The sequence below is a fragment of the Heterocephalus glaber genome, unplaced genomic scaffold, assembly GCF_053883595.1.
Source record: "Heterocephalus glaber isolate CG9 unplaced genomic scaffold, H.glaber_assembly_v1.0 deba00001553, whole genome shotgun sequence".
Classification (NCBI taxonomy): Eukaryota; Metazoa; Chordata; class Mammalia; order Rodentia; family Bathyergidae; genus Heterocephalus; species Heterocephalus glaber.
Window position 1 is genome coordinate 26,063,109 of NW_028258344.1, and position 11,920 is coordinate 26,075,028.

Below are 11,920 nucleotides of genomic sequence, written 5' to 3' on the forward strand. Positions count from 1 at the left end.
ATTCTCTAATAGGCCTGCCTGGCACCAACATGCCAGGTGTTCAGCAATATTTCACTAGATGCCTTCAAAGCATACCCATCTCCCTATTTCTTCCTATGATTGTATTCAATAAATATGGGATGCACTTGGGGGCCTTTGTCTTTGCTGCCATCAGCAGCACTGATCAGGACTCAAGACAGCTTCTCCACTCTCAGTCTCATTTCTGTCTGTTCTTTAATTTGCCTTGTGCCGTGATGTCTCATAGCCAGAGGTACTGGTAATGTCCCCTTCCCCATCTCCTATATTTGACACTCAACACGGGACTCAAACCCATGACCCTGAGATTAAGAATCTCATGCTCTACCGACTGAGCTAGCTGGACCTCCCACATGGCAGATAAATTTAACTACTAGGCTCACAAAGTGTACCCAGAGTTCTTACAGGTTTACATTGATATTGGTAGACTTGATAACTTGAAGAACATGGCTGGGTTTAAAATCTTTGGCTCCTACTTTCTTTCCTTTTGTTATGAAAACTCATACTGTCCCACTTTTGTTTTGGTTTAGATATCTTATCTAGAATTCTTAAACTGGCAGATACTGATTCCTCAATATGTGACTTTGTCTTTTTTACATAAATATTCTGAGGATAATTTTCTATATCTTTAGTTTGAGAATTAAAACTGTATATTGCAGATGAGTTTGTTAGATGTATGGTGATCTCTTCAACTTACGGGTTAAAAAATTTAGTTTCTGTAATACAGGTTTTAAAATTTCCAATTATATATATTTTAGATTCTTTCCTTTCCGATTTCTCTATGAATACCTTGCTTCATTATTTCAATTTTATTCTCTTATGGTTATCATGCCTTTCCTAAATGTCTCTTACTAACCTTGAAATTTAACATTTGTCTTTTGTGGATTCCATATTATTTAATTTGCATTTTCAAGATGAGCTTTCAACTGTCATTTCATATGCTAATATGTTAATATCATAATATTAAAATTATTTTCATAATGAGTAAAATTAGATTTTCTTTTCACTTCTACATTTTTGAATTTATAATTTAAAGATTTTATTTTGTGCAAGTTCTTGCTTAAGGATTCAGTATGAAATGTATTAATATTTTTATTGTAATTAAATAGTTAATGAATTTGCCCTTTGGTTCTTTGAAGATAATTTTTATTAGTTGAAATGTTTTGATTCATCTTTTATGTTTTCTCTTCATTTTCATTCTATGTATATGGAAATACTCTGAAAATTTTTGTTGATTCAGTGTTTTTTGTTTTTGAAAACTACTCTGAAAAACAATAACAAATATTAGTATACAAGGTGAGGTGTGGATGGCTGGTTACGTTTCTCTGTGCAAGTCTTCAATTTTAATATATTGAAGTGCAATCCATTCATTAGGTAGTTCTGTTTTTAGAGAAAGATTTTATTTCTTCTGATGTTTCCTGTCTTTTTTACTGTCTTTAAGAAAAAATTCCTTTTTTTTTTACATTCTTTCCTTTTTAAATGAAATCTCCAATGTGAACTTCCCCTTCCAAATGCAGAATTCATTTCCTGAAATGATGCATAAAATGAATGAAGTAAAGAAAATATACAGGAAAAATAGGCTAAAATTACTAAGATACTTTTGCTTAGTATCATTCTGAAAAAAAATAGTATTTGGGTAAAATTGAAAAATTGTGAGTTTTGAACACCACATGATAGAGTTTATACCAGCTCAGAGATTAGCTAGATTTATTATTTCATTATAACTGTTGGGAACTTCTGTGACCTATTGTTTATAAAAGCACTGGTTGTTTTAAGACATTTTACTGCCATGTTTCATTCTGTATTCATAATTGTTCTTTTAGGATCTTCAGAATACTTTCGAATAAGAAGTGGCAAAGGCATGAGAATGTCTTTTTTCTTCTGTTGCCTATTTAGAATGAGATAAATTTTCACATAACCCTCATGTTTTCCTCCTTACAACCTGGTATTTTTCCTTTATGTAGTTTTCTTCAGAATTATATACAATCATATGTTATTTTACCAAGATTTATTTTTTATTTGGCATGCATATATATATATATATATATGTATATATATATACAAATCTTGGTAAAATTACATGATTTGGGGAGTCAGGGTAAATTTCCTAAAAAAGGAGTGTTAAGTGAGTGTATGACACCTGTATTTATTTTTTAGGAGTATTTCTATTGCTAAATTATTTTAATTTTATGGATTTTATTATATTTTACAATGTGTACTTAACAGGAAAATTAAAAATCAATGAAATATTAAATTTTTAATATGTAATGTTTAGAATAATGTTTATTTATAATGTTTATTTGCTCATAAAATCTAAAATATAATAGAAATAAATTCCTATGTGAATTACAATGAAAATATACATAAAACTCTACTAAAAATAATCTTTACTTCAATTATCACTCCAAAGATAGTCTTCACACATGAAAATAGAATGTTCAATTCACAAGTATTGCTTGCAGTGATACTAAGTGTGTTTTGTTTATTTATCTTTTTTTGGATAGGATGTATCTGACATCTTGCTCATCTTCCTGTTTTCTTAGAAGGTTCTTGTGATGTTTCACCTGTCTGTTCACTGGTCTGTTCAGAATTCTTTTGTGGGGTTCTTTGAGGAGATACACATTTTTCTTCCTCTCTTTTAATGAATCATTTATCAATTCCAGTCCCATTCGTCTAAGAAAATTTCTCTTTGATATGTTACACTTGTTACTTTCTTTGTAAACTATGAAACTATTAATGCCTGATATATTTAGAATTTATTAAAACTCAAGCATTGGTCAATGCTTTATATTTTGAGTGATACAGTTATTGCATAGCTCATCAACAGCATGTAGGGCCAGGGATTTAGCTCAGTGGTTCCATCACCTGCCTCTCAAGCACAAGGACCCAAGTTTGATCCCCGGTACCAAAAACAAAAACAAAAACAAAAACAAAAAAACCCAGCATGTAACTCACCTTTCATTTGGTGTAAAACATGACCATTTCTGGCTTCATCTATGTTGTGGATTCACTATCACTTTTTTTTTTTTTTTTTTTTTTTTTTTTGCGGCAGGGTCTTCCTATGTAGTCCAGGCTAGCCTTGAATTCACCATGTAGCACAGGCTGACCTTGAACACCCAGGATCCCGCTGCCTCAGCTTCCTGAGTGTTAGAATTATAGGAGTGCACTACTAGGCTGGCTTCACTATCAATCTTATCATCATAGTGTAACACTGACAAAATCAATACTACTTTGGTTCTTTTCACTCTATATGAGGCCAATGTCATGTCTTTCTAAAATCCAAAGATTGTGTTATACATTTTTTTATTGTGAAATTGCAATATTTTTTCAGGAATCTCCACTTTGCTTTTGCAAAGAATCCCTGTGCTGGTCAACTGGTGTTCTTTTAACAAATATAACATTAGTGGGTAACTAGTGAACCAATTGTCCAAAGTGACATTTTGGTTACTTTTTGAAATAGGTGCAACAAGCCTGTCCACAACATCATACAGTTTATTACTGCATGTATAAAGACCTGGTGGCTGAGGATAAATTTATAAATTCAAGGTGTAAAATTTCTTCTCATCTAGCAGGGTATATATTTTTATACCATATTTGGAAGGTTTATTTGACACATATTGGTGAAAGCTACAACCACAAAATGATGCAAGTTCATCAATTGTCATATATTCAGATAGCATATAAATTGCTTGACAGTTGGAAACAAAGCTTTCCAAAAATGAGTGAATAGCAGTCATTGTCAAATTGTCAATTTTTTTTCTTTCTTGGTGAGTCTTCTTGTCATGAAAATGTAGGCAGTTTTGAAGGAAACCAAATCTCTTGAATGTCATTATTGTTCTAAAAATCTCAACTCCACATGTCATTTCTTTATAAATTCTTTCAATTCTGATGATTATAATGATAAAGTCCTGTTATTGCAGGTTTAGTTAAGACAGTGAGGCATCATGATAAATATATTTTTGAATATTAGTATTGGTGCATATAGAATGTTTTACTTGTATCTTGCCATTATTATATTTTACAACATCTTGTAGCATATCATCCTTAGGAACAATTTCCAACATTGAATTACAGTCTTGGCATTCTGTCCAATAGGTTTCACCCCTGGCAAGAACCTAATAACATTTTCTGACCTAGTTCTAATGTTGGATCATTCAGGTATACATGACCACGTTGTATCATTTTGACTAGTCAAATATTTATTTACATTACTGTTTTCTTTCTCATCGGAATCAATGTCTTCATTATGTACTTCTTTACTGTCATATGTTGCTCCATCTCACTCTGGAAACTTCTTGGGCCTACATGTTCAAACCATCATTAGCAGCTGAGTCACTTGATGCCTCACTTTTAACCTCTTCCCAAAGTTGTAAAAGTGGATTTTCATGCAACATTGTCCTGAATTGGGCTAATTCTACAAGAAAAAAATTAAAAGAAAAACCCTTAATAAAACAAATTATAAATACACAAAAATGTAACATGGATCATTAGGTGGGTAAAAACTCACTGTTGATGCTTTGACATATATACCTTGCCATTTGTCTACCAAGTGAGTGAACACAAAGATTGCTTTCTGCATTCTTCTAGTGCAGCTTAAAACACACAGCCAACTACCATTATGCTAAAGTAAGTATGTTCATTAGAAAAGTATGGTATGGGTATCTGCCACACAAGAGGAACCAGAAGAAATCATGGTAGGTGATGACTTTTGAATAAGTCATTGATCATGTCTGACATGAATAATAAGCATAATAAATTCCCCTAAAACATGAGTGCACTTAATCAAAGATAATATAATGAAGAATGGCCTTAGAATCTGAATGATAAGAATCTTAGAATGAGGAAAGAAAAAATTATGATACTGGTGGACTTAGATGTACTTTACTAGAAATGTTGAATTGTATCTTTACATTTTAATATTTTTTATATATTTGAAAAATAGTCTTTGTTGTTGAGCATTTTTGTCTCTTCTCTTTAGCCTTTTCTGGAGTCTAGAAATAGAAATAGAATCTTTTTCACCCTTGTTAAATATAGCAACATTGATCTATATTACATGATGATTAAGAATGGTGGCACATGAAGAATATTTAAATTGTAGTGAAAATAAATTTATGTAATATTTAGGTGACTACTGATGTCATGCAAGTAAATGTAATTCAAAATTTGTTGAGCATAAGTTAATAAATTCTTGGAGTAACAATCAAATTTTATGATGTAAGACTCTGAGAGATTCTTTCCAATTAAAAAACAAAACAATACTAGTCAACTATGAAGTCCCTGGGGATATGTTACAGGGAATACACAGAAGTTTTTCTTTAAATAATAAAACAGTTAAAGCAATTTTGTTCTCTCATTTTCTCCCTTATTTCATTTAAGTATATAATTGTATAGTTTTATCAATCAATAGTTTTTCTTCCTTTTGGTTTATTTGTTTTTACTTACAAGCCTCTTTATTTTGATATAATTTAAAATAATTTCAAATTTAAATCAGAATTATAACATTAATTCAGAAAAAACACCTATGTAATACTGTAGCATATCCTATGAACTATACACTATAGTGTTTTATAAAAATCTAGTAACAATATTAATAAAATACTATTATCTAAAGTACAGTACATATTTTAAATTTCTTCTATTATCCTATTAATGTCCTTTATAGCTACATTTTTTCCTAGTCCAGAGTACACTCTAGGAAGACTGCTTGTATTTAACTGTCACATTTCATTGCCTCAATTTAATGTGGAATTATTCCTAATAATTTCTTTGTGGTTTGTTTGTAATCTTGACAATTTTTAAGAGAATTGCTAGTCATTTAGTTAAATCTTCTTAGTTTGTGTTGTGTGATCTTATGAACTCTTTCAGAGTACTAGAAATCCTTGTACAGTATTTAATTACATTGCAAGTGCTCTTAAAAGTTGGATTATTTTCTATATTCTTTCACCCATTATTCTGGTTTTTAATTTGTATATATGATAATTAATTTTATAAGGTCCTTTAAGAATATGAATCTGACGTTGGAAAAAAAGGGATGAAGGTAAAAAAGAATTGAAATATGTTTTGTACATGTACCAATTCCCTTGAGCAAATGTAATCATTATGTACTGCAAACATGTACTAAAAAAAGTGAAAAAAGACATTAAAGAGATTTGAAACAAAAAAAAAAGTTGGAGTAGGAAACGAGAAAGAAGGAAACATACATTTTCATCTATTGAGTGAAGTCAGATTGGCACCATGAATTGTCTTAATTTAAGTTGTGTCTTTGTTTGACAACCTTCCATGACCTCTTGTTTTCATTTATTCCACTTTCTTCAGACCCTCATCCACAATGGTTATAAGCTTGTAGCATATATCAGTTTTATTATAGTAAGAGTCACATGCCATTCTCCTTTATTTTTCGGTGAAGAATTCAGATATTTTTAGGGTAGGTGGCTCTATCAATAGGGTCTTTGGATAATAAATGTATTTATGAGTTGAGATGAATGTTTAAAAATTTTCCATCGATATTTAACTTTAACAAATAATCTATGTGCTAATTAAAATATTCAATGGGCCATTTTTCAGGCTTTGTGTATGGCGGAGAATTTTTGACAAGTTTGGTTCATTTTGTATTCTGAAGCAGTGTTTTGTAGGGTCCTATTGTCTCTAAACTGATGCTACCATTTCTATCTTCCTTTCTCTAGTTAGTCACAGTGCTCATGAAGGGGCCAGTAGGAGGAAGATTAGAAACATGAATCTATTCCTTGCATGATAGGATGGGATGGATGACTGGTGGAAGCTCAGGGGTGGAGTCGGGAAGAGTTAGGAAGGCAAAGAATTCTCAGGTCAAGACACCAGCTCAGAATATTCCCATGGAAATTTTACACTGGATAATTACAACAGAACCGAATTTGCATTTTATTCAAATATAAGGAGGCTTGAATTAAACATATTCAAATTTGGTATTAACTTCTGTCTAAGGGAATGAAGATAAAGAATGAGAAAGAAAATTTTACAAGTGAGGCACATCTCAAGGGTGGATAGACATGGTGATTTGGACATTTTTCTTTTCTTTATAAGCTTTTGGTCATTAAATTTTTCTTTCAATTTATATTTTTGCTTTATCTGCACATTCTTTTTAATCTTTCACACCTATTTGTAATAGGTATAGAATTTTTAGGGCATCTCCTTGTAGACTTCAAAATCACTTTTATAAAGTATGGATGCAATTTTATAATACTATTTTACACCATTTCTTTCATTTTGAAATTGAGATTTGACATTCAGGTATTGATAGTTAAGTGGCCAGGACATTTGAAAGAAATTGGAGATAATCATAGATGTACACTTTTGTTGGTGAGGTATTCACATTCTTTTGAATTTATTTAAAAGTTAGAAACATGAAATTGCTCTTTAAACAATTTTCCCGTATAATAACTCCTTAAGAATTTGTAATTATTTTCAGTTTTACTACTAATTGTAGTCATTTGTGTGATTGTATCTATGATTGATGCATTTTAATGTTGCAATTGTCTGATAATTTTCTATGATTATATCTATGACTGGTATTCTTTATGGTGTGATTGTGTAGTAATAGGCTGATTATGTTGCTATTAAAATTTTTACATAACTTCTCAGGAAGCATTTGAAGAATAGATGCTTTATTTCCCGGAGTACTGTGTAAGCTTTTGTATAAAGCAAATTCATTCACCTGGCTTGGCGAACTGCCTTTTCATCAACAGGCTGAATGATTTTCCATAGAAAAAGACTAGATTCACTTTTCATATTACAATATTAAGAGAACATAACTTAGAAATATATGTTACTCATATTCTTAACTTCTTAACCTGAAATCAGAGGAAAAGTTCTAATAAGAAAGCTCGGGAAAGAAAATTTGAAAATATTCCAATATGGTTATTGGAAAGAAGAGGGTTTATCTAACTCACAGAGTTGGGTAAAATAAGTACAATTTGCCTTCTGAGGAAGCAACTCTACATCTGCTGATTAAACATACCACAAATCAACAACATTTGGGGAAAATTTTTCTCTGTACTGTATACATACAGACTTTTTTCCTTGTCATGATCTCCCCAACACGATAACAATGATTTACACAGAATTTATATTTTATTACATATTATAAGTTATGTAGATACGATTTTAAATAGGTTGCATGCAAATAAGATGCCATTTTATATAAAGGATTTCAGGATTTGCTGATTTTGTTATCTGTGGAGGGTCCTTGATCAATCTAGGTTGGATACATAGGGGCCACCATAATTTGATGTGTTTTCTGCATTTATCACTTCAGACCACATCCTGAAATCTCACCTACAGCAGATTCAGGGAGGTTGAAGGAGTGAAAGCCAAGTGGATATTTAAGGAGGAGTCAAGGAGAGGCAAAGAAAGACACATAATATGGGAGACTATTATGTTTTCTTTAAGGGCCAATGGTGTAGTAAAAAAGAAAGATAGTATAATGGAGAGGGAAGTGAATATTGGGAGGGGAACTGTGTTTGGTTTTAACATGGACAAAATGATTATGCACTGAAGATAAGAAAATAAAAGAAAGAGATAAAGGCACTAGGAATAAAATATGTTTGAGAAGGTTCAGAATTTTATAGAAATTAAAAGTTTACTTTTACATTTTTAATTTTGATTAATAAATGCATGTTTGCAGTACATAGTGATTACATGCAACTTGGAATAATTGGTACATGTACATAAAACATCGTAATTCTTTTTACATTCCCTTCCTTCCCTCCTTCCTTCACCTTTTGGTCCCCTTATTTGCAAAAGATATCTCTGTTTTGTATTTATCTTTTTTTTGCTATTTAATTTATTTATACTTTGAGTTTTTCATATAAAAGAAACCATGTGATATTTAAGCTTCTGTGTTTGATTGATTTTATTTAACATTATGTTCTCAAGGTGCATCCATTTTCTTACAAAGTACTCAAATTTATTGTTCTTTATAGTAGAGTAGTTCATTGTGTATATATACCACATTTTCTTTGGACAGATACTTTGGCACTTCTTTCTCTGAGATACAAAACAAGATAATGAGGTTTCTGAAGACAGATTCATTTGTAGGTGGAGATAGAAACTTGGGGAAATTTCTGCTATTTTGTTAGTATATTTGCTGTAATTTGTGAAGATATTTTTAATTGATACTGAGCAATTAAATTCTATCAAGGAGTTCTGCATGGGCTTGGGAGATGGAAACAGGAAGTAGAAGAAAATGTTAAAGAGTTGAAGATCCTGCTATAGAGATCATGGCTTGAATTTACACATGGGAACAAATAAAAGGACCTCTGATTGAACTTGTACAGAGGACACTTGGTACAGTGCTGTGTTTTTCCTCGTAGTGCTTAATAATGTAGTCTTTATATAAAAACAGGGTAAACAAATGTTTGAGGTGATCTCCTTATGGTGATTTACAGATCTAATATAGAAAAGGGATGAGAAAACAAAGTGGTTGTAGATTGTGGCTGAAAGTGATGGACCAATGTCTGTTCAAACAGAGATATGATGAAGTCAGTAGGATGCTAATGACTCAGAACACATGAAATGTCAGTGCTCTAGGCTCTTGATGCGATTCTGTGTCTATACAGAGAGGAAGTATAAATGATTTTAAATAAGAAACAGGATTTTAGATTCAAAGATTATGTAAATTCTGTAAGCAGAATGACAAGAGTATTGATTATGTCATTGTAAGATCATAATCATTTGAAGTAGCCTCTTTATTCTCTTGAAAATTAAAAAATGTCTGAGATATAATTGGCTAATTCAGTTTAGTAAGTGATTATCAACAGTTATTTGTTGAAGTCTCTAGTGAGGGGCATATTTCTTTATGACATCTTCAGCAAGGCTATGTACCATCTTTCGAAAGACACGAAGTTCCATCATCAAGGGGGCGGGGGTTAGAACTGTTCTGTGCAGGATGACAGACACTAAACACATGAAACGACCAAGAAATTAAAATATAGTAACACAGGGATGGAACTGAAGTTTTAGTTTTGCTTTATGTTAAATTAAATTTAAAAGCTGAAGAACTATAAACATTTCTTAGTAGCTATTGTTTTGTGGAAAGTGCACTTCACCTTACCCATTGAATTATATAAACTATTATTGTAGCGTAGTAGTTATGACAAGAATATCATAAACAGTAATGATTTAATAATTTTATGTTGATTATATGCTGACATATTTTGGATATATTAGGTTAGGTAAAGCAGGTTATTAAATCTAATTTAAACTGTCTTTTTTTCTCTTTAAAGCACAGCAACTAAAATGTTCAAAATTACAAGTTTTGTGCTGAATTTCTATTGGACAAAATTATCTTATACTTTCCTTGATCATAGCTTATTTTGGGAATCTAAAAATAAAAGAAAATTAATAAGATGTCTTTGTTAAAACTATATGTAAAAAATAAATAAAATAACCAAACAAACAAAAAAATTGATTAAAAAATGCATCAAAGACCTCGGTGTAAGACCTGAAATTTTTGGACTGGGGATTTAGCTCAGTGGTTTTGCTGCCTGCTGCGCAAGCGCAAGGACCTGAGTTTGATCCCCAGTACAAAAAAACAAAACAAAACAAAACAAAAACTATATGTAAAAAAGAATATATTTGTACATTTTAAATAATGAAAAATAACATCTAAAAATAATTGAGAATAATGTATCATCACAAGAATTTCCTTGTCATATTTCACTTATATATTTAGAAGGCTGACTCTATTCTTGAAAATTATTGTCAGTCATTAGGAAAACAAAAAGCAATAATGAGGATTCATGTTTCCAAAGAGTAAGGAACTCAGCTGCCTGGGCTTCAACCTTCTGCAGGCTGCTTCAGGGCATTTGCTAATTCTTAGTGAGAGAGGGCAGAAGCAGAATCAGGCAAAGAAATAAACAAAGAAATAAGAGGCAGAGAAATAAACAGGGCTTTGAAATAACTTTCCAGACCTGAGAAGACCAAAATTACTTTGGTTCTGTGAAGACTTATGGATTCGGGAAAAGTCATGGTCCTAGACAAGAAGTCAGAGCAGATAAATGAACCAAACATTGCTACAGCTTTTGACTTGAGAAATATCTTAATTCCAAACTTCTCAGGACAAGTGCCTGAATTTTTATTCCCCAGGAACTCCTGTCTTCCTATACAAAGTCAGCAAGGTCGATCGACAGGTGCTCCTTGATTTACAGTAAGATCATATGCACAATACACTTATTATAAAGTGAAAAGTGTAAGTCTAACCTACCCAACATCGTGGCTTAGCAACAAAGTGCACAGTAGAATACTGGTTATGTTCTGTATGTGAATGTTTTAGTGGCACTGTCCAGCATCATTGCAGAGAGAACCATGTGCCTCTTGCCCAGGGAAAGAACCAACTTCAAAATTCAAAGTATGCTTTCTGCTGAATGACTGTCACTTCCAAACCATTATAAAGTAAAAGAATGTAAATTGAACCATCAAAAGTTGGAGAAGTCTGTACTTGGCTGAGGTCCCTCTCCCTTCATTGAGTTTGATAAATGCCTGTCTATAAAAAGCCCAAGTGATTTTAATATATGCTTCCTCTGCTTTGTTCTCAAGGATACTATATTCAACAAATGAGTTGTTTCAGTCATTCTTGCCAGGTTTTGTTTTTTAATTTTCATTTGTTTGTATTTATTTATTTATTTATTTATTTATTTATTTATTTATTATTTTTGTGAGAAGGCAGGTCTAGTACCAAAGTAAGTTCTGTCATTTCTGAAAGTGAAATAATACTTTTCTTTAAGATTTTCATAACTAAATGAGCATCTTTTTAAACTGTATATACTTTTATTGGTACATTTTAGTATACAATATAATGACATTCATCATTGGAAATTTTCACTTTTACATAATCTCTCTTGGTTCTTATTTTCCCCCTTCCCCTGGCCTC

The 11,920-nt window shown here is 31.5% G+C and overlaps 1 non-coding gene across 1 annotated transcript; it reads right to left on the reverse strand.

Moving 5' to 3' along the window:
* Positions 1-288: 288 nt before the first annotated feature.
* Positions 289-361, reverse strand: Trnak-cuu (transfer RNA lysine (anticodon CUU)). Its single transcript has one exon. It is a non-coding gene; the product is annotated as a tRNA-Lys (tRNA).
* Positions 362-11,920: the final 11,559 nt, after the last annotated feature.